The 22,487-nt window shown below is 48.9% G+C and overlaps 1 protein-coding gene across 1 annotated transcript in view; it reads left to right on the top strand.

Annotated features, from left to right (window-relative positions):
• CHAF1A (chromatin assembly factor 1 subunit A) overlaps positions 1–22,487 on the top strand; it is a gene marked incomplete at its 3' end in the record, with an annotated part of 442,221 nt that overhangs the window by 284,284 nt on the left and 135,450 nt on the right. The gene's annotated exons all lie outside the window — the stretch shown is intronic.

Consider the following 22,487-nt stretch of genomic DNA (forward strand, 5'->3'; position numbering starts at 1 on the left):
ACAAATGCTCCATTGGATGAGATCTGTAGAAGTTGGAGGCCAAGTCAACGCAGCAAATGCATTGTCTCAAGCCATTCTTGAACCCTTTTTTCTATTTTGTTCATTGACGGACACCGCTCCAGAATCTTCCTGACCATTGGGTTATGCTGCCCCCTACAGAAGTAGGACACTAGGCAGGAAAAAGCTTTACTATGCCTATGGGGTAGTCCCAGGGATATACTCCCACTTCCTGCTATAGGCACTTCGTTTTTTTTTTTTTTTTTTTCTGCCTAGTGAGGAGTAAGTACCTCCTTGTCCTAGCATTTTTTTCCTTTTTAAACAGAATTTTTTCTTTTATTTTCTGTTCCTGTGAGAACTACAATCAACTGCTGGACTGGGCAACAGACTGGAGATTCTAGATCCTTATGGTCTCCCTAGTCCGGCCAGCGAGCGCGACCCGACCTCAGCGCCATGCTAGGTCAGCCGCAACATAGCCCCACTGGACGTGGGCTGGCCGGCGAGTTAAATGTCTCGCGAGGACGCATAGACCTGGTCACAACCTGAGTCGCAACATGCCTCTGGCCTGTAGCACCCCCTTTTCGATGGTGCGGTGGTCTGTCTGGAGTGGTGCCCACCCGATTTCCATGGTGTGGTAAGTAGTGTCCCCCCTTCCCTTGGTGGCCTTTTGGGGTTGATGTGGGCCCCACCCTGGGACGGTTGGCCCCCCCTTCTAAATGGTCACTGTGGGTCTTTCGGCCCCCCTCCCAGGGTGCGGTTGTGAGCTGGTTTTGCCACATGCTCCTTAGGGGGGGTTGGTTGTAGTTGCTGCTGACCGGGTTTTTCCCGGATGCACAACGGCGGGTTGAGCAGGTTCCCTGCTTCTTGGGGGTTAGTGACTGGGGCAGGGATGTCCTTTGGGCTCCCTGTGGTGGTTTTTGGGCTGGGGGAGACTGTCTTACCATCTGTGGGGTATGCACCTCACACGGCAGGATCGGGCCAAAAATGTAGGCCTTAACTTGGCGGCCTACTCACAGCAGACCCAGCTGCTGCACGGAACATGTGTGAGGCGGTCCTGCTGACCGCAACTTATGTGAGGCGGCCCCTGTGAGGATGACTTAAGCCACTGCCTCCTGTGCGGGCATCCATTTCTCCCCCCTGCCCCCCCCCCCCCCCGGTGCCCTAGGTTTAGCTGAAGTCTCGCACCTCCCCCTGGGCATCTGCCGGACTGTGGATCTGGGCAATTGCGGCTGGGCCTCCACTGAAATTTAGGCTGCGGCCTGCTGGTCCATTTGGTCAGCTTGGCGCCTCCCTTGAACCAGGTGGTGCCGTGTGGGCACTTCATATTTAGTGACAGTCTTGCCGCCATTATTTTGGGGGCGAGGGTATTCTTCCTGCGCATCCGTGTCGCGGTGGGCGCCCCCCCCCGTCAACGGGGCTTTGTCCTATTATGTCCTCTGGAGGGCACCCCACTCAATTTTTTGCGGGATCTAATAAGTGCTCCTTTTGTGGACCCCTGGCTGGTGTCTCCTTTCGGGATTGTGGTTGGTGGCCTCCCCTGCTTGTTAGGTTTTCAGGGTGAGCTTATTATATAGCATCCCTGGGTCTGCGACCACACACTTCAAGTGCTTGGACAGTCAGGGTGGTTCCTCTTCTGCAGCTGCACATGAAAAGGCTCTGGTGGATGCATTGATGGTATCGGTGTGGGAAACTTTAAACATGGAGAATGCAGCTGCTGCGACAGAGGCGCTGGTCCAGTTTGCACACATTCTCAAAAGCGGCAAAGGGTTAAATTCCACCTACTGTGACAAAATTGTTGCAAGTCAGTGGGGTTGTCCTAAACGCAATATGACGGGGCTTTGTCCTATTATGTCCTCTGGAGGGCACCCCACTCAATTTTTTGCGGGATCTAATAAGTGCTCCTTTTGTGGACCCCTGGCTGGTGTCTCCTTTCGGGATTGTGGTTGGTGGCCTCCCCTGCTTGTTAGGTTTTCAGGGTGAGCTTATTATATAGCATCCCTGGGTCTGCGACCACACACTTCAAGTGCTTGGACAGTCAGGGTGGTTCCTCTTCTGCAGCTGAACATGAAAAGGCTCTGGTGGATGCATTGATGGTATCAGTGTGGGAAACTTTAAACATGGAGAATGCAGCTGCTGCGACAGAGGCGCTGGTCCAGTTTGCACACATTCTCAAAAGCGGCAAAGGGTTAAATTCCACCTACTGTGACAAAATTGTCGCAAGTCAGTGGGGTTGTTCTAAACGCAATATGACGGTGCTTAAGTATTTGCACACAGTATCCCTTTGGGGACACTGTTGGATAAGTGGGCAGTCCCACCTTTTGCTTGGACCCAGACCTTCAGGCTGCATAAATCTACCTTAATTCCGGTGGAGGAGTCTCCGGTTTTAAAAGAACCTTTTGACAGGAGAGGCGAGCCTTTGGTCCGCCACATTTACTATGGCCGGTTCGGTCCTTAGACCAGTGTTCACCATAGCATTGGTGTCCCAGACTTTCACAGAGTGGGCAAAGGTTTTGCGTCAGCATCTGGAGGGGGAACAGCTTCCCCCTGCCTTCGTGGAACTGGCGGACCAGTTGATCCAGGGGTTGGAGTTGGTCTGTGATGTCTCCCTTGATGCGGCTCCCCTAGTCTCTAGGCTGTCTGTGACATCAGTGGTCCTTGGGCACATGATATGGCTGAAATGCTAGTCTGTGGACCAGACTTTCCAGAAGGCCTTCACTGATCTTCCCTTTGTGGGGGATCGTCTGTTCGATCCTCCCTGGATGATATCTTTAGGGTTCTTAGTCTGTCAAGACCTCCTCTGGAGATTCCAGGAGGACCTGGTCTGGTATGCTGAGAGCAGGTCCTTCTGCACCTGCAGACAAGCCCTGTTCTGCCCGAAGGGGCACTCACCCATATCTGGGGTATGGGGGATGTCTTTTATTTCTGCACCTATGGACCTCACTTATGTAAGACAAATGGGTACCCGAGCTGATTCGGTCCGGCTACAAGATCGAGTTTTCGGTCTTGCCCTCCAGAGAGATTCTTTCCTTCCAACCTGCACTTATCCCCAGAGCGCCTGCGAGGTCTCTTCGGGCAGTGCAAGATATGCTCCTACAAGGGGTGATTATTCCGGTTTCAGAATCGGAACATTTTTCATGGGGTTTCAAACATTTTTACAGTTCCCAGGAAGGAAAGCAAGGTACATCTAATCTTGGACCTCAAAGCTCTGAACTGCTTTGTACCTGTACAGATGTTCCGAATGGAGTCCATTCGTACGGTAGTGGTGTTCCTACATCAGGGGATCTTCTGGCCTCTATTGATATCAAGGATGCTTAACTTCATATTCCGATTTATTGGTCATCTGCGCTTTCTCCGCTTTGCTGTAGGTGAGGAGCATTATCAATTTGTGGCATTACCTCTTGGTCTCGCCTCAGTTCCTAGGGTCTTAACAAAGTGTTGCTGCCGGTGTTGACATTGTTGCGCTAGCTTGGGATTGTGGTGCTGGAGTACCTTTTCAGACTGCTCTGACAGACAACCAAGAGATTACTGTGCGGATTCTGCAGGAGTTCGGTTGGCAATTAAATTTCCAGTTTTCGACTCTGGTTCCATCCACCAAGTTCGACTATCTGGGTCTGCTCTGGACTCTGCTTCTGCCAGTGTGTTCCTTTTATGGGACAAGCTCCAACAGCTGCAGGACGCAATTCGGCTCCTCAGCTCTCAGGACTTGCATGCAGATGCTGGGCCTAATGGTGTCTACCTTTTTGAGGTGGTTCTGTTTGCACAGTTCCACACAAGACCTCTGAAAAGTGACTCTTGCTATGTGGGGCAAGAATCCAGTCTCTAGACATTCTGATCCTGTTGAGCCCTGGTATGAGAGGGTCCCTAATTCGGTGGCTTCACTCTCCGGTGCTTCGACTGGGAAAATCTTCCTTTCCCGTGTACTGTACGGTGGTCACCACGGATGCCAGCCTGTCCGGGTGGGGTGGCGGTTTTTGGCACAGATTGTGCTCAGGGGATCTGGACTCTGTTAGAATCCAGACTACTGATTAATATAATGGACATTTCCTCCGGAGGTGTTTCATCACTGTTGTGTCTGGTGGGTAATGTCTGAGGTGGTCCTGTTGGTTTCTCGTCTCAACAGGAAGGTGCGAAGGTTTTTGGCAGGATCTCGGGATCCTCTGGCTCACGTCACAGGTGCACTGGTGGCTCCTTGGGGCTAGTATCTGATATACGCCTTTCCTCTTCTATAACTTCTGCCAAGACCCCTGTGTAGGATCGAGGCAGAAGGGATAACGGCCATCCTAGTGGCTCCAGACTGGCCTCACTGAAGCCAGGCGCTGAAGGATAGAGGGTTGTCTGAATCTGTGATTCCCACACTGTTGAAAGTTAATATATCTACTTTTAGAAAGATCTACCATCGCTTTTGAAGAGCGTACTTTGCGTGTATGAATCTCTAGGGGTTCATCCCTGCTCCTTTTCGGTTACTTGGAGTGTGTCTTAACTACAACTAGGCGTTGAGTGTCGTCTGGCCTTGGGTACCATCAAGGGCCAGATTTTGGCCTTGGCTGTTTTCTTTTAACCACTTGCCGACCGCCGCACGACTATTTACTGCGGCGGTCAGCCCCTCACAGGCAGAGAGACGTAGTACTACGTCGCTAGCCTGTGAGGGTCTGGGGAGCGAGCGTGCGCCCCCGCTCCCAAATGGTCACGGACCCCCCCCCCCCACGTGTGTGACCGGCGGACCTGATGTCCGCCGGTCACTCGGCGAGCGTCGGTGCAGAGGGAGAAAGGCAGGCGGCTAATGTAAACAAGCTGCCTGTCATTCTCCCTTGTGTATGAATGGTGATCATACGGTTCTACTATGTAGGACCGTTAATCACTGTTCATACACCTCAAGCCACAGCCAATCAGTTAGAATCACGCCCCTAGGGACACACATAACCCCTCCCTCTAAAAAAAAGTTAACCCCTTCACTGCCAGTGTCATTTTACAGTAACCGTGCATATGTGTAGCACTGATTACTGTAGAAATGTCACTGGTAACCCCAAAAGTGTCAAAAATGTCAGTCAAGGGTCCGATCTGTCCGCCGCAATGTCGCAGTACCGCAAAAAAAAAGACAAATCTTTCCCTTTGTTAGTAAACGCGATAACTTTTGCGCAAACCAATCAAAATACGCTTTTTGCAAATTGGCCGAAAATGTTAAATTTTGATTTTTACTTTTTTTTGGGGGGAATTTCATATAAAAAAAATGTGAAAAATATTATTTTTGCAAAATTGACGTACTTTTTTTGTTTATAGCACATTATCAAAAAATCGCACTGGTGATCAAATACCCCTAAAAGAAAGCTCTGTTTGTGGGAAAAAAAAACGTCAAATTTGTTTGGGTACAGCGTCGCACGACCGCGCAATTGTCCGGTAAAATCACGCAGTGCCGAATCGCAAAATAGGCCCTGGTCAGGAAGGGGGTAAAATCTTCCGGGGCTTAAGTGCTTAACTTTACAGAGCTAAAGTGGTTCTTTGCCCTTGTCAGTCGTTCCTTCCTAAGGTTGTTTCTGGTTTCCTTCTGAATAAAGACGTGTTGCCTTCCCTGTGGTCTAAGCTTAGGCATCCTAAGGAGATTGCCTTGCCTTCTCTGGATGTGGTTCGTGCGTTCAGGGTGTACCTGGCAGACACCAAGTTGTTTAGGAAATCAGACTCGCTATTTGTCCGTACGGATAGACTTTGCAAGGATTTGCCCATGTCTGCCGCCTTTTTTCAATCAAGAGTCAGGTTCTCCTTTTCCTTAAGGCGCATTGTTTGCGTGCGCATAGTGCCTCCTGGGCCTTCCATCATCAGGCGTCAATAATGCATGTTTGCAAGGCGGCCACTAGGTCAACTGTGCACATTTTTCACATTTTTTACAAAGTTGATGTGCTGGCATCTGCGGATGTTGCTTTGGCCGCAAGGTTTTGCTGGCTGCTTTTTGAGAGGACTAGTCCTGTTTGAGGGTGTTTTTTCAGGTGAGCTCCAGTTGTTACTGATTTGAGCTCCATGTTACCTGGTTTGGCCAGGTTTAGCCTTTTGGAATTGTTTTTTTCTTTTTTTTTTTCTTCTTTTTTTTCACTACCTTATTTTAGACACTGCTTTGGGACTTCCCAATGGTCAAGAACATTCTGGAGCTGTGCCTGTCAATGAACAAAAGCGAAAATTGGATTTTTATCATACTGTAAAATCCTTTTATCTGATTTTTCAATGACGGACACAGCATCCACTCCTCTATTGAGTTGGGTTATATTTCTTCTGACACTGCTTGCAACAAAACTGAGTGCCTACAGCAGGAAATGGAAGTATATCCCCTGGGACTGCCCCGTAGGCATGGTAAAGCTTTTTCGTGCTTAGTCTCTTACTCCTGCAGGGGGCAGCATAACCTAGTGGTCAAGAAGATTCTGGAGCTGTGTCCATCAATGAATATCGGAGAAAGGGAATTCTTTTGTTCATTGACGGACACAGGACACAGCGACATCTTCATTAGTCAAATGGGTTATCCTGCGCTTCCTAGGAGTAGGACACTAGGTGGAAAAGGGTTAACAAATTTAACAACTTTTAACCACACCCATGGGGTAGTCCCAGGTGGTATTCTCCCACTTCCTGCTCTAGGATTCTGTGTTTTTCTGCCTAGTCAGGAGTAAGGACCCAACTACCTGCCGGGATCTCTGGTCCTGGCATTTTTTGTCATTTTTAAATGAGAACTTTTTCTCTTGTTAAAGTTTTTATTTGTTCCTGTGAGAACTACAATCAACTGTCGGACTGGACGACGCACTGCATATTCTAGATCCTGATGGTCACCCCAGTCCGACACGCGAGTGCGTGCAGACCTCAGCTCCAGGCTAGGTCGGCCGCGACATGCTCCCACTGGAGGAACTGGCTTGCGAGTGGGACACCTCGCACGGGCGCACACTACCTGGTCACAGACTAAGTCGCAGCATTCTTCGATCCAGCAGCACCCCTTGTTCAAAGATGAGGTGACCTGAATGGAGTGAATCCCGCATTGAGTCTTCAATGGTGAGTAACCCCCCTTTTCTGCCTCGGGAAGTTAGGGGCTGGTGTGAGTCCTCTCAGGGTCGGTCTGACAGGTGAGCTTCCCTCCCATAATTTAACTATAGTCAATGGTGGTTTTTTTTTTTTTCATCTCTTCCCACCCCCTGCCTCGCATTTTCCCCCATCTGGTCGCTGTGGTGTTTGTGGGGCCGGCAGTGCTTGGTGTACTGGGGGGCTGGGGAGGGGGTCCTGGGTCCTGGGTGAGCTTTGTGAGGGGTTTGGGCGGGTGTTTCTCACGCCCGCAGGCACTGCTATTGTGTGGCATGAGCGGCCACTCGGCGGCCATTTTCTTGTGGACCAGCAGTGGCTGGGGTTACTGCGCATGCTTGGGGCTATTTTCCCTTAGTCTGGTGTGGCGGGAGCTAATGCACATGCGTAGCGGCCGTTTTCTAGTAGCCGCATCTCATCGCAAAAGGTGGCCTCTGGTGGCAGCACAGACGCTCCTCAGTCAGAGCTGTGTGCTGCAACAAAATTGGCGCTTCTTCTCTCCTTATGGCACGGGTGGTGTGAGTCCTGGGGCGTTATCTCCCAGCCTGATCAAGCCATTTGCAGTGTTCTGGGACCTGTAGTCCCACAGGCATCAATATTGCTAGTGTTTTAATAGTAATACAGCTCTGTTAAAACGTTTTTCACTGTGTTCCCATTGCGGCACCAGGATGGAGACGGCCGGACATGTCTAACCACCAGACCCACTCGAGGGGGATCTTCGGGGTCCCATTCTGCTTTGGTGGCCATGACGGCAGTCCTACAATCTTTAGTGTCAAAAGTGGTTATGGTTTTGCAAAAGAAACCTGCCAAAAAGAGCCTGCTGTCTATTTGATCTGCCTCCTCAGAATTTGAGGCGGATGTGCCCCCCAGGAACGTCAGTAGCCCCACGGGGTCCACGTCCACGTATCTCGAGTGTTCTGACAGTGAGGATGATTCCTCTTCCTCCACCTCAGCGCAGGAAAAGCGCTGGTTTGATTGGGTCAGTGTTCGAAACTTTAAAAATGGAGGATGCAGCAGATGCTGCGTTGGCCACGCCGGGGCAGTTTGTTACCCGCAGACCTTCCATAGTGACTAAAGAGTTTCCTTTCCCTGCCTATTTAGATGAGATTGTCGCTAGTCAATAGGGTTCCCCCGAAACGTATGGCTAGGATACCTAAGCGTTTCGCTGGGAGATATTCCTTTGAAGAGTCCCTCGTAAGAAACTGACGGTACCACCAGTGGTGGACTCACAGGTTTCGAGATTGAATAAAGCCACATTATTGCCTGTGGAGGACGCTCCATCATTTAAGGCTCCTACGGATAGGAAGGCTGAAGTGCTAGTATGCCATTTTTTTACCGTGGTAGGCTCAATCTTTAGACTGGGGTTTGTCATTACCTTGATCTCCCAGACCTTGACGGGAGTGGGCGAAGCTGTTACACCAAGATTTGAAGGAGGGTCAGCACCCTCAGGAAATGGCAGAGCCGATATTTCAAGGATTGCAATATATCTGCCATGCCTCCCTGGATGCAGCTCCGTTAGCCTGCAGGGTATTGGTGACGGCGCTGACTCTATGCTGCACGATCTTGTTAAAATGCTGGTCTGCGGACCAGGCTTCCAAAAAGGTTCCGACGGATCTTCCCTTTGTGGGTCTGCTTGGAGCCTCCATGGAGGAGATCATTAAGGGTCTCATAGGAGGCAAGAGTACCTGCTCCCACAGGTTGCTAAGAGTAAAGAGTTTCGCTGCAAATGTTGTTTGGTCTTTTCGGCTCACAAGCGTCCCTTTTGTCCCACGGGGTCGCAGGACGAAGGATCCAAAACCTCACAACTTTTTTGGGGGAGTTCCAAGCGACCCTGGGGTGTTGAGTCAAAGGGGGATTCCTCTGGCCTCACGGAGAAGCCTTCCTCCGCCTGAAGGGGTGCCCTCATCCATTCTAGGGGTGGGGGAACGTCTTGTTTCTTTCCGGATCCATGGATCTCGGTCATCCAAGACATATGGGTTCTCGAGTTGGTTCAGTCAGGTTACAAGATCGAGTTTCATTCCTTGCACCCGCAATGGTTCTTCCCCCTCCAATTTGCGTTTGTCCGAGGATCGCTTTCAAGGCCTTTTAGGAGCCGTTCAGGACTTGTCCCAAAGAGTGATGGTTCCTGTTCCCGAGTCGGAATGCTTTCAGGGGTTTTATTTCAAGCTATTCACGGTCCCCAGGAAGGAAGCAAAGGTTTGGCCTATCCTGGATCTCAAGGCCCTGAACTATTTTGTATGGGTTCAAAAATTTAGAATGGAATCTGATCAGTTGTGGCTTCCCTCCATCAGGGGGACTTTCTAGCTTCCATTGATACCAAGGATGCTTACCTTGATGTTCCGATCTACATCAGACATAGTTTTCTTCGCTTCGCCATAGGCGACAAGAGCTATCCATTCGTGGCGTTAACTTTGGTCTCGCCTTCGCTCCTTGGGTGTTCACAAAAGTGTTGGCCCCGGTGCTAGCCTTAATCAGGCTATGGGGGATTTTGGTTCTAGGATACCTGGACGATCTTCTGAGGGCGAAAGTTCAGCTGGATTCAGAATTTTCAAAAGCCAGCCTTGAACTCCATCCAAGTTGAACTTTCTGGGGCTGACTCTGGATTCAGCGTCAGCTCTGGTGTTCCTCCTGGAGTCAAAACTCTTGAAGTTGCAGTGGGCAATTCGCCTCCTGTTATACAATTGTCAGTCGTCTGAGGACCTGCATGCAGGTGCTGGGTTTGAACGTTTCCACTTTGGAGGCCGTTTCGAGTTCCATACCCGGCTTCTGCAAAAAGATTCTAACCAAATGGGACAAGCACCCACAGTCTCTGGACAAATTAATCCCGTTGAGTCGGGTATTGAGAGGGTCTCTGCTGTGGTGGCTCCACTCCCCGGCAGTTTATCAGGGGATATTATTCCTCCAGATTTTCTGGACAGTGGTGACTGATGCTCGGATTCAGCCCTGGGGGCTCTGGTCCTTGGAGTCCAATCTGCCTATCAACATCCTGGAAATTCGAGCCATCAGACTTTGCCTACTCCGGTGGATAGACCATATGTGGGGGTGTCAGGTGAGAATCAAATCAGACAATGACACGGCTATGGCATATATCAGTCACCAAGGGGGCACCAGAATGCCCTAGTGGCAAAGGAAGTGGCCAGTATTCTGCAATGGGCGGAACATCTTGTTCTGGCGCTATTGACAGTGCACATTCCAGGGGTGGAAAATTGGCAGGTGGACTACCTCAGTCGTCAGGTTCTATGTCTGGGAAAAGTCTTTTCACTCCTAAAGTTTTTCATCAGCTGTGTCTTCAGTGGGGGACACCAGATGTGGACCTATTAGCCTCTCATCTCAACCGGAAGGTTCCAAGGTTCGTTGCCAGTTTTCAGGATCCTCTGGCGGATGCTGTGGATGCTCTGGCGGCTCCTTTGTGCCATTATCGTCTGATTTATGCTTTTCCTCCCTTAGAACTTCTGCACAGAATCGAGGCAGAAGGGATTCCAGTGATTCTGGTGGCACCAGACTGACCTGGTTGGTCCTGGTGCGAGGACCTGGTAAGGTGTGTAGCTGACACCCCTTGGCGACTTCCTCTAAGAGAAGATTTTCTGTCTCAAGGACCGATCTTCCATCCTGCTTTACGATAGCTGGCTTTAATGGCTTGGCTATTGAGAGCCAGGTTCTAAAGGATAGGGTTTTGTCGGAATCTGTGATTCCTGCTTTAAGGGTTAGGAAGTCTACCTCTTGAAAAATTCACCATTGAGTTTTAAAAGCATCTATTTCTTGGTGTGAGTCTTGGGCAATTTCTCCCGATCCTTCTCAATATCGCGTCTTCAGGAGTTTTTACAAAAAGGTGTTGATAAATGCCTGGCCTAGGGCACCATTAAGGGTCAGATTTTTGTCTTTGGCAGTTTTCTTCCAAAGACCGCTGGCAATGAATTCCTTGGTTTGCACATTCGTTCAAGGAGTTTGTCATTTGGCTCCCTCGGTATGGTCACTAGTGCCTTTGTGGGACCTCAACCTAATAGTGTGGGTCCTCCAAAGACCACCGTTTGATAATAGTGAAAATCCTTTTCTTACCTTATTGCAGAAAGTGGCCTTTTTAGTGGCAATTTCTTCTGCGGTTGGGGGTCTCTGAGATGGCTGCGCTGTCATATTGGTTGCCTTATCTTGTGGTTCATAGGGACAAGGTGGTGCTTCGCCCCTGTCAGCCGTTCCTTCCTAAGGTCATGTCAGGTTTTCACTTAAATGAGGACATTGTGTTGCCTTCGTTATGTCCTAAGCCTAATCACCCCAAGGAGGTTGCTTTGCATTCGCTAGACGTTGCTCCGGGCCATCGGGGTGTACTTGATGGCGACTGAGTCAATTTGGATTCCTTGTTTGCTCTGATGGAGGGTCCTCATAAGGGACAGGCTGCATCTGCTGTGACCAATTCCAGATGGATCAGGCAGACGGCGATGCAAGCCTATTACATTAAGGGTTGGGTTCCTCATATTCTATGAGGGCGCGCAGTGCATCCTGGGCCTTCCGTCATCAGTTGTTAGTGGTTCAGGTGTGCAAAGCGGCCACCTAGGCCTCTGTACACGCTTTTACGAAGTTTAACAAAGTAGATATTTTTTGAATCTGTGGATGCTGCTTTTGGCCTCAAGGTTTTGCAGGCCGCAGTGACGGACTTCTGCCTCCTTGAGGGTGTTTCTTTCTGGTATGTGCGCTCCTGTTCCCGGTTGAGTTCCTTGGTTACCTGGTTGGCTATATTTAGCCTGTTGGGAATTGTTCTTGCTGTGTTCGTTTCCCACCTCTCATGCTATTTAATGCTTTGGGATGTCCCATTCGACTAATGAAGATATGTCGCTGTGTCAGACAGTTAACGAAAAGAAAAACTGGATTTTTGTCTTACTGTAAAAATCCTTTTCTTTGATCATTGACTGATACAGCACCCACCCCTCTGTGGAGTTGGGTTATGTATTCTTCTGACACTGCTTGTTAATAAACTGAATCCTAGAGCAGGAATGGGGAGTATACCACCTGGGACTGCCCCATGGGCGTAGTTAAAAGTTCTGTTAACCCTTTTCCGCCTAGTGTCCTACTCCTAGGAAGCGCAGCATAACCCATTTGACTAATGAAGATGTCGCTGTGTCCGTCAATGAACATCAGAGAAAAGGATTTTACGGTAAGACAAAAATCTAATTTTTTCAGTATGACGGCAATTTATCCTGCAGAGGCCTCTTCCTTCAGAGAATACGGTTTCCATGAAGGGCAGGACCTGAGGTTTCCCAGCAGAACATTGCTTAAAGCATCTCCATCACCTCTACCCGCTTGCCTTATTCCTCATACTGCAACCTGATGCCATCTCTTCTCCAGGTAGGCAAGGCACACACACCTGGCAATGCATATGATGTAAAAGAAAACTTAATACAGATTAGGCCACCACCTTTTATATTGCTCAGTAGTCCAGTTCTGGTGGTCACATGGCAATTTTAGACGTATTTGGCTATGGGCTTTGGACCGCATTAGCACCCTGACTGAGCTGCAGCCCCATACACAACGGTGATGCCCATTTTTTTTTTTTTTTTGCTTTTAAGATAGAATTTCAGGGGACATGTTTTCTTTCCACCCAGTATACCCCACTGACTTTTAGATGCAATTATAACATCCCATTGACTTTCAGATGCATGTATAAATATTACTATGCAAGCGTTTTAGACAAGTATAAAGAAATTCCATAAAGTAAGAATGATTTTAAAAATATTTTAATTTATCAATTTAGAAAATGCAAAGTGAGCCAAAGGAAAAAAAAAAATCAAATCAATATATAAAACATAAAAGGTGGAAATTAAAATACAATATAGAGCTAATAGGCGGCTAATTACACCTCATACCAATGAAAACAAGTGTTCTGACAATTTTATTTCCCTAAAGTGGTTGTAAACCTCGGGCATGAAATATAACCAAAGGCTATGTTCACATCTATGCATGTTCGCAGTTAAAGTATTTTTTCCAGCATGTTTTGCATTTTTGAAATCATTTTTGTTATATTTTTGACGCGTTGCACACTTTTTGGCTATTAGCCAAAAAGTGCAGAACTTTTCAAATGCATGAAAACTGACAGTTCTGTTCATGCAGTGACTTTACACACTCTGGCACTCAAGTAGCGTCAAAGTAGTGCAGGAACCTTTTGTGTTTAAAGTCGCATGCTTGGGTTAGATTTAAAGGTTAGAGTTAGTGGTCATTGTTGGGGTTAGCGTTCTTTTAACCCTAACCCTTACCCCTAGCCATAACCTTAACTCTGACCCTAGCCCTTAACCCTAACATGCGACTTTGGATTTATAAAGGGTCCTGCAAAACTTAAATGTGCTTTTACACAGTCTGTGCTTTTACACAGTCTGGCATTCAAGTAGCACCAAAGTCGCACTCAATGAACAGAACTGTCAGGTTTTCCTGTTAGCCACAAAAAAAGCATCAAACGCAACACTTGAATGTTTGGTGCTGGTCAATTGAGGTCTATTACACACTTAACGCAATCTGCTGTGGAAAAGTCCCTGACCCTTTCCAAAAAACACACTGGCTCAAAATGAACCAGATCCAAAGGAAACCTTGTTAAATGGACTGTAGTGCATTTCTGCCAAACGCATTAAAAAAGCATAGGTGTGAACCAAGAAAGTTTATTCCTTAAGTGTGTGCTTTTCTCAGTTCAGTGCACAAAGTGTCATTTCTCTGTCGCTCATTGACAGACGCAGTCCTCTTTGACTAATATCAAATTGGGTTATACTGCCCTCTACAGGAGTAGGACACTAGGCAGAAGAAAACGTTCTGGCCACACCTTAGGGGCAGTCCCAGAGGGTATATCCTCTCACTTCCTGCTACAGGATGTCAGTATTTTCTGTCTAGTCAGGAGTAAGGACCTAAGTTCCTTGCTGCGATCTTTGGTCCTGGCAAGATTTTTTAGATTCTTTTTAGTTCGCTTTTTTCTCCAGTTGTTCCTGTGAGATCTTCAAGCAATTATGCCGGATCTGGGCGACGGGCTAGATATTGAGGTCCAGTGGTCACCCCAGCCGGCCTACAAGCGCGTGCAGATTCCAGCTCCGCGCTGGATCGGCCGCGACACATTTAAACAATTATGCTGGAGCTGGGCGACGTGCTGGATGTTGAGATCCAGTGGTCACCCCAGTCAGCCTACGAGCGCGTGCAGGCCCTAGCTCCGCGCTGGGTCGGCCTGCGACATAGTCCCTCTGGACGGGGACTGGCCCTGCGAGTTAAACGTCTCGCCAGGACGCCTACGACCAGTCGGAAACTGAGTCGCGGCGTCCGTATTGGTCGACAGCCCCCCCCCACCTCGGTGGAGAGGGGTTCTGTTAGGAGTGGGTGCCCGCCTGTTCCGGTATGGTGAGTAGAATGTTCCCCCTCTCCCCTGTCGGGTTTTGGGAATGTATACGGGCCCCTCTGTGGATGGTCGGACCCTCTTGATCCTGGGTCCCCCTCTATCCTATGACATGCTTCACAGATCTCCCTCTTGATAGGGTGATTTGGTGAATAAGAGATACCACTCCAGGAGGCTTGGTTTGGGAGCTGACTATCTGATAGTCACTGTAAAGAACTGGCGCTGTAAAAGGAGGAAGCCATGACCGGAGTCAAGGATGGAGACAGGGGCTGGCGTGACTATTTGAAATAGTCATGTAAAGGGGTGATATAATCAAGCACCTACCTAATGCATAGTGATGCAGCTACATGGACTACCGCCATCCTCCCGCAGGTCGCACGGCACAAGCCGCTGCTATCCTCCCGCAGGCCGCACGATTTAGCAGGCCGCCGCCATCCTTCCACAGGCCGTCCGCAGGCCGGCGCCATTCTCCCGCAGGCCACACGAAATCCGCAGGCGCCCTCCTTCCACAGGCCGCACGGATCCCGTAGGCCGCATGATTCAGCAGGCCGCCGCCATCCTTCCATAGGCCGTCCGCAGGCCGCCATTTTGGCGTAGCCTGGTGTCTCCTGCATGGGGGCGGCCATTTTGGATACGCCCAGCTACCTCGAGGAGTAGCAGTGGGAGCGCCGGAAGGCGTGTAAAGGGGCGGAGCCGCCTCCTTTACCCGGGTAAACTATTCACAAGACTTCCTGTTCTGTAAAGGACAGCGCTGAGAGCAGTTTGGTAGAAGCTTCTGTGCATCAGGTGGTGAGCCTTGGGGTCTCTCTCTCTCTCTGTGGGGGTCCGAAGCAGGTAACGCTGAGGGGCGCTGTTGCGCTGGGGGATTACACACAAAAAAAAAGAACGGTTTTTTCTTTTGCAATCTTTGTTTGCTGGCAAGTGTTCCTGGATTGGTCATGGACCCTGCCACACATGTATCCCCACCTGATCCCCTTGAGGTGGCCGCAGGACCCTCCAGTTCCCCACTTACTATTGATGCATTGTCAGCGGTTTTGGAGTCTTTTGTATCCCGGGTGGAGGTGGCCTGTCGGGGACGGGGCGCAAAGAAGCGACCCCCGCCTACCCCTATTTCATCTGACACTTCAGATACAGATTCTGAGCCTGTCGCAGCAGCTGCAGGCCCCCCTTCTGAGGCTAGTATCTCATGTCCCATCTACTCGGAGAGTGAGGAGGACATCTCTCCCTCCGCTATAGCGCAAGATGAAGCGCTAGTAGATGCACTGATTGTGTCTGTGCGGGAAACCTTAAGAATTGCCTTTGGTACTCGCAAGCCTACCAAGACGGCAAAGGTGTTTTCTTTGCCTAAATGTTTTCAAGATATAATTAAGGAAGAATGGGTCCGTCCAATACGAACCCCTGGTATTTCCAAACGCATTGCTAGACGCTATCTGTTTGAAGAATCTCTCCTTAATAAATGGACGGTACCACCATCGGTGGATTCGCTGGTTTCCAGACTAAATAAAGCTACTGTTATCCCGTTGGAGGATGCTCCGTCTTTTCGGGATCCAGTGGATCGTAAGGCGGAATCTTTATCCTGCTCGATATTTACCCTGATAGGGTCAGCCTTTAGGCCAGTGTTCACTATTGCTCTGGTTGCACAAACATTGACAGTGGACCAAGTTGTTACGCCGAGATCTGGAGGGGAGAAGTCTCCCCCCGGCAGTATCGGACTTGCTGGAGCAAATGATACAAGCGCTACAGCTTGTCTGTGACGCCGCCCTGGACACCGCTCCATTGTTGGGGCGTGTATCGATCTCAGCGGTGGCCCTCCGGCGCATGTTATGGTGCTGGTCGGCGTATTAAGCTTCCAAAAGAGCTTTTGGCTGATCCCCCCCCTTTTCAAAGGGATCGCCTGTTTGGTGCTACCTTGGTTAAAATTATCAAGGGTCTCATTGGAGGCAAGAGCACCTTTCTACCACAGGCTACGAAAGGTAAGGGACCGTGTCGCAGACAGGCACCTTCTTTTTCTGTTCATAAAAGATTGTTTCGTTCCTCTAAGGCGAGTAATAAGGAGAGCTCCTCCAAAGACCCTGCTGGGGGTTTCAAAGAGGCCTACGGCCGCATCACCTTGAATGCGCCCGATCTCGTCTGATCTCGGAAACGAAACAGGGTTGGGCCTGTTTAGTACCTGTATGAGAAACCGCCTGGGAATACCAGGTGCTGTAGGCTTAATGCTGGTCGGGTAACAAAGATCCGGTCCTTCCAGACCTGAAAATAAGACCACACAGCCTGAAGGTGCGCCCCCATCCATATCTGGGGTGGGGGGAACGTCTTCACCGGTTTCCGGACCCGTGGCTTTCCAGAGATCCAGACAAATGGGTTTGCGAGGTCATACAGGCAGGATACAAGATCGAGTTTTCAATCATTTTCACCGGTGCGATTCTTCCCTTCCTACATACGACTATCCCGGATCGCTTAAAGGCTCTTCTGGGCAAGGAGTGGTCCGGTCCCTTGGGGGGAAAAAGTTTCAGGGATTCTACTTGAACCTGTTCACAGTACCCAGGAAAGAGGGCAAGCTGCGTCCAATTCTGGACTTGAGGGCCCTCAATTTTTTTGTCCCGGGGGAAAAATTCAAAAGGGAGTCCATTCGCACAGTGGTGGCCTCCCTGCATCAGATGGATTGTTTGGCGTCCATAGACATCAAAGATACCTATCTTCACATTCCCATTTATGCAGGACATCAGCGTTCCTTCGCTTTGCTGTGGGAGAGAACCATTATCAGTTGTGGCATTACCCCTTGGTCTCGCCTCTGCTCCCCGGGTCTTCACAAAAGTGTTTTAACCCCGAATTTGACGCTGTTGCGACAGCGAGGCATGTCGGTTCTAGGCTACCTGGACGACCTTCTTGTCTGTGCAGAGTCTCCTTAAGCTCTGTTGCCAAGCTTGGAGATCACCATGGTCTCTTTGGAACAGTTTGGGTGGCTGGTGAACCTGCAGAAATCATCCCTGGTCCCCACCAGGAGACTGGACTATCTGGGCCTAACTTTAGATACATCCTTGGCAAAGGTGTTTCTCCCTGCGGAGAAACTCCAGAGGATTCAGTCGACGACTCAGTTGTGATTATCTGTCAACTGGCCTTCCCTTCAGATTTACATGAGGGTTCTGGGACTGATGGTGCCCTCCTTCGAGGCAGTACTGTTTGCCCAGTCTCATACCCGAATTCTCCAAAAGGAGATTCTTCTCAAATGGAACCGGAATCCCGATTCCCTGGACAATCGGATCCGGCTGAGCGAACGAACCAGGGAATCTCTGGTTTGGTGGCTTCGATCACCTATGCTCAGTCAGCGGAAGTCATTTCGTCCAATCTATTGGACTATTGTCACCATGGATGCCAGACTATCCGGGTGGGGTTCTCGGCAGACTATCTGCTCAAAGGCCCTGGTCCCTGGAAGAATCCAGGTTACCGATTAAATGTATGGGAACTGAGAGCGATCAGACTTTGTCTGATTCACTGGACCGAGCAGCTCCGGGGCAGCCCGATGCGGATCCATTCGGACAATGCCACGGCCGTGGCTTACGTCAATCACCAGGGGGGCACCAAGAGTGTCCTGGCGGCCATAGAAGTGGCCAGCATTCTTCGTTGGGTGGAACGATTTGTTCCAGCTCTCTCCGCGGTGTTCATTCCGGGGGTGGAGAATTGGCAGGCAGATTATCTCAGCCGTCAGATTCTGGATCAAGGGGAATGGTCTCTTCATCCAGAGGTATTTCACCAATTGTGCCTTCATTGGGGCACCCCGGATATAGATCTGTTGGCATCTCGGCTCAACAGGAAGGTGCGGAGGTTTGTAGTTCGCTCCCGCGATCCTCTAGCAGACGCGCTGGTCGCCCCGTGGGGGCAGTACCAGCTACTGTATGCCTTCCCTCCTCTCAAGTTGCTGTCAAAACTTCTTCGCAGGATAGAGGTGGAGGGAATTCCAGTAATCCTTGTGACTTCGGATTGGCCCCGTCGGGCCTAGTACGCTGACCTGGTCAGGCTGGTCGCGGACGTCCCTTGGCGACTTCCTCTCAGGAAGGATCTGCTGTCTCAGGGACCTATCTTCCATGCTGTTTTACGATCGCTGGCTTAACGGCCTGGCTGTTGAGACCCAGGTGCTGAAGGACAAGGGGTTGTCGGCTTCAGTTATTCCTACTCTGATTAAAGCAAGGAAAGCGATTTTCAGAAAGGTCTATCAGCGCACATGGAAGTCTTACATTGCGTGGTGTGAATCCCTTGGGTTTCCTCCACGTTCCTACTCGGTGGCCAGAATATTGGCTTTTCTGCAAAAGGGAGTTGAGCAGAAACTGTCCTTGAGCACTATCAAGGGTCAGGTTTTAGCGTTAGCAATCTTCTTTCAGAAGCCTTTGGCTACTCATTCCTTGGTACGGAATTTCATCCAGGGGGTGCGGCACCTGGCTCCGCCGGTGCGCGCACTCTTACCGCCTGGGATCTTAATTTGGTGTTGTCGGTTCTTCAGAAACCGCCCTTTGAAGATATTAGGGAGATTCCCTTGCTATCCCAGAAGGTGGCCTTTTTGGTGGCTATCACTTCTGCACGCAGGGTGTCCGAACTGGCGGCATTATCCTGTCGTTCCCCATATCTGGTGGTTCATAAGGATAAGGTGGTTCTTCGTCCGAATCCTTCCTTCCTAAATTGGTTTCAGAGTTCCATCTGAATAAGGATATTGTGTTACCTTCCCTGTGTCCTAAGCCCAGCCATCCTTGGGAGTTTGCATTTCACTCCCTGGATGTGGTTCGGGCGATCAGGGTACACTTGACTACTACGAACTCGTTTCGTAAGACGGATTCACTTTTTGTGATCACGTTTGCCCTAGAAAGGGGTTGCCTGCTCCTGCCGTGACCATCTCTAGATGGATCAGACAGACGGTGGTACAGGCTTATTCTATTAAGGGTCGGAAGCCTCCGTTCCTTGTTAAGGCGCACTCCATTCGGGCGCTTGGTGCTTCCTGGGCCTTCCGCCATCAGGCGTCAGTGGTTCAGGTTTGCAAGGCGACTACCTGGTCGTCGGTTCATACATTTACAAAATTGTATAAGGTTAATGTGCTGGCATCGGCGGATGCCTCTTTTGGCCGCAAGGTTCCTGCAGGCCGCTGTTTGAGGAGACCGTTGGTCTACCTCGAGGGTTTCTTGGGTTTTTCACTTGGGTCTCATCTTTTTGCTCGATGAGTCCTTGATGCTTCTGGTTGGCTCCGGTTGGGCCTTCTGGATTGGATTTTGATTTCCGTTATCCCACCCCTCATTTGTGGCACTGCTTTGGGACGTCCCAATTTGATATTAATCAAAGAGGACTGCGTCTGTCAATGAGCGACAGAGAAAAATGGATTTTTGTAAGAACTTACCGTAAAATCCTTTTCTCTTAAGCTCATTGACAGACGCAGTACCCGCCCCTCTATTCTGAGTTGGGTTGGGTTAAATTCTCTGACACTGCTTTGTGACATAACTGACATCCTGTAGCAGTAAGTGAGAGGATATACCCTCTGGGACTGCCCCTAAGGTGTGGCCAGAACGTTTTCTTCTGCCTAGTGTCCTACTCCTGTAGAGGGCAGTATAACCCAATTTGATATTAATCAAAGAGGACTGCGTCTGTCAATGAGCTTAAGAGAAAAGGATTTTACGGTAAGATCTTACAAAAATCCATTTTTCTGTCTGCTGCCACTTTCCTCTATTAGCCACTTCACTTCTGACTAGTTTTCTTGACCCCAACAGAAAAATTGTGTCAAGGAAGGGTACATCTGTGATTGACAACCTCAGCTCTGTTGCTGTGTGAAGGGTGGTATTTGATCACCGCAAGGCTTTTTCTTTTTCGCTAAACAAATAAAGACCAAAATGTTTAAAGAAGAAAAAATTTTTTTTTTTGTTATAAAATTTTGTAAATACATTTTTTCCTGCACTGATGAGGCCGCAGTGATGAGGAGGCATTGATGGGGTGCCGCTAATGAGGCAATAATATGCAGCACTGGAGGGCAGCACTGGTAGGCTCCCTGAGTGGCATCACCCAAGGGTCTGCACTGATAGAGCTGAGGAAAGCTGATAAACAGCACTTCCGATTTACTATGTGACCAGCTGTGATTGGACACAGCTGGTCACATGGTAAATAGCCTAAGTCATTGGCTCTTTACCGGGATCAGAGATGCGGTGTTTCAGAGTTACACACCACACCACCGATCACCGCTCTGCGCGCCCCCGTCATATGACGACCAGTCAGGATAGTGCAACCACTTTGCCACCGTAATTTTGCTATATGATGGACGGCAAGTGGTTAACTCCAATTAGTGCTCAAAGCACTCAGTGATGTAACTTCAGCTCCCCATCCCCTGCTTTTCAGAGCTGTGATCTTGTGTAAATTTTGCACTTTGAATGTAAGGCAGAGACAGCTGCAGATTAACAGGTTCACTTTTTGAGAATTTGTTACATTTCTGTCTTTCTCCTGAGGCCAGCCACTTCACTGTGTATATATGAGGGTGTACAACCACTTTAACAAAATGTCATTGTTCAAAACTATTGCCAAATTCATAAAAAAAAATTCAAGATCCTGCGCTCAAGTGAACCAGTGCTATAGTGCAATAAATTCTAATACAGATGGCTTGCAAAAAAAAACCTTTCACATAACACTGGTAACATACAGTATATAAAGTGTCCATTGACATGACGCATACCATAAAGTCCGCCTAAATAAATAAATCGTGTTTAAAATTAAAGATAAAAAACATTTTTCATGAAGTGAGTAAAAGAGCAAAGCATAAAACATAGGTACGTCTCCAAAAAGTAGAATATCAAAAAGTTAGTTTTATTTCAGTAATTAAATTCAAAAAGTGAAACTCTTATAGAGTGTCATTACACATAGTGTTACGTTTTAAGCATTTTTCTTTTAATTTTGAGGATCATGGCTTACAGCTAGTGAAAATCCAAAATTCAGTATCTCAGAAAATGTGTAATACATAAGACCTATAAAGAAAAGGATTTTTAATACAGAAATGTTGGTTTACTGAAAAATGTCCATGTAAAGTATAGTATTGAATCCATAGGTGCCAAGTTCTGCTGGGAAATGAGATCCGCATCTCCATAAAACTGGTTAGCAGAGGGAATCTTGAAGTGCTGTCGAATTTCCTGGTAGAGGGTTGCGCTGACTTTGGACTTGATGATCAACAGTGGACTAACACTAGCAGATGACATGGTTTCCCAAATCACTGACTGTGAAAACCTCACACTGGACCTCATGCAGCTTGGAATCTGTGCCTCTCCACTCTTCTTCCAGACTCTGGAACCTTGATTTCCAAATGAAATGCAAAATTTACTTTAATCCGAAGCAGTCTTTTGACCACCGAGACTTCAGTCTTTTTTTCTCCTCGGCCCAAGAAAGACACTTCTGGCTTTTCTGGTTCAGGAGTGGCTTTTAACGCAAGCAATGCGACAGTTGTAGCCCATTTCTAGGATATGTCTGTGTATCGTGGCTCTTGAAGCACTGACCCCAGTTGCACTCTATTCCTTGTGAATCTCCATTAATTTTTTGACTATCCCTGGCTTCACAATCCTCTCAAAGCTTCAGTGATTTCTGTTTGTGCACCTTTCTCTTTCGTTCATTAATGGACACAGCTCCTCATTTTCATGAGTTGGGTTATATTGCCCTCTACAGTAGTAGGACATTGGGCAGGAAAAAAGCTTGACTACGCCTATGGGTAGTCCCAGGGGGTATATTCCCACTCCCAGCTATAGGCATGAAGTTTTTTTTCTGCCTCGTCAGGCATAAGGACCTAGTTCCTTTTCTTGCTCTTGCCAGTGCCCCCCTTCTTGCTGGGCTCATGTTTGTGGGCTCCTGGGGCCCCCCCCGGGAGCCTTGTGACCACTTTCTTATGGCTTTTTTTTGCTTCGGATCGGCTACATGTTTGTGTAGCCTCAGCGGCCATTTTATTGTGGTTTCTCATTGAAAATAGTGGCCATGTTTTTGAAGCTATGGGGGCAGTGATTTTGGCCGTAAGTGCCTGATCGGTGGTGGGGAGTCTTTTTAGTGGTGTTTTTCTCTCCTTTTCTCTGCAATAGCAGCGGTGTGCTCTGTG

The sequence above is a fragment of the Pelophylax lessonae genome, assembly GCF_965119305.1.
Source record: "Pelophylax lessonae genome assembly, chromosome: 1".
In the NCBI taxonomy this organism is placed as follows: domain Eukaryota; kingdom Metazoa; phylum Chordata; class Amphibia; order Anura; family Ranidae; genus Pelophylax; species Pelophylax lessonae.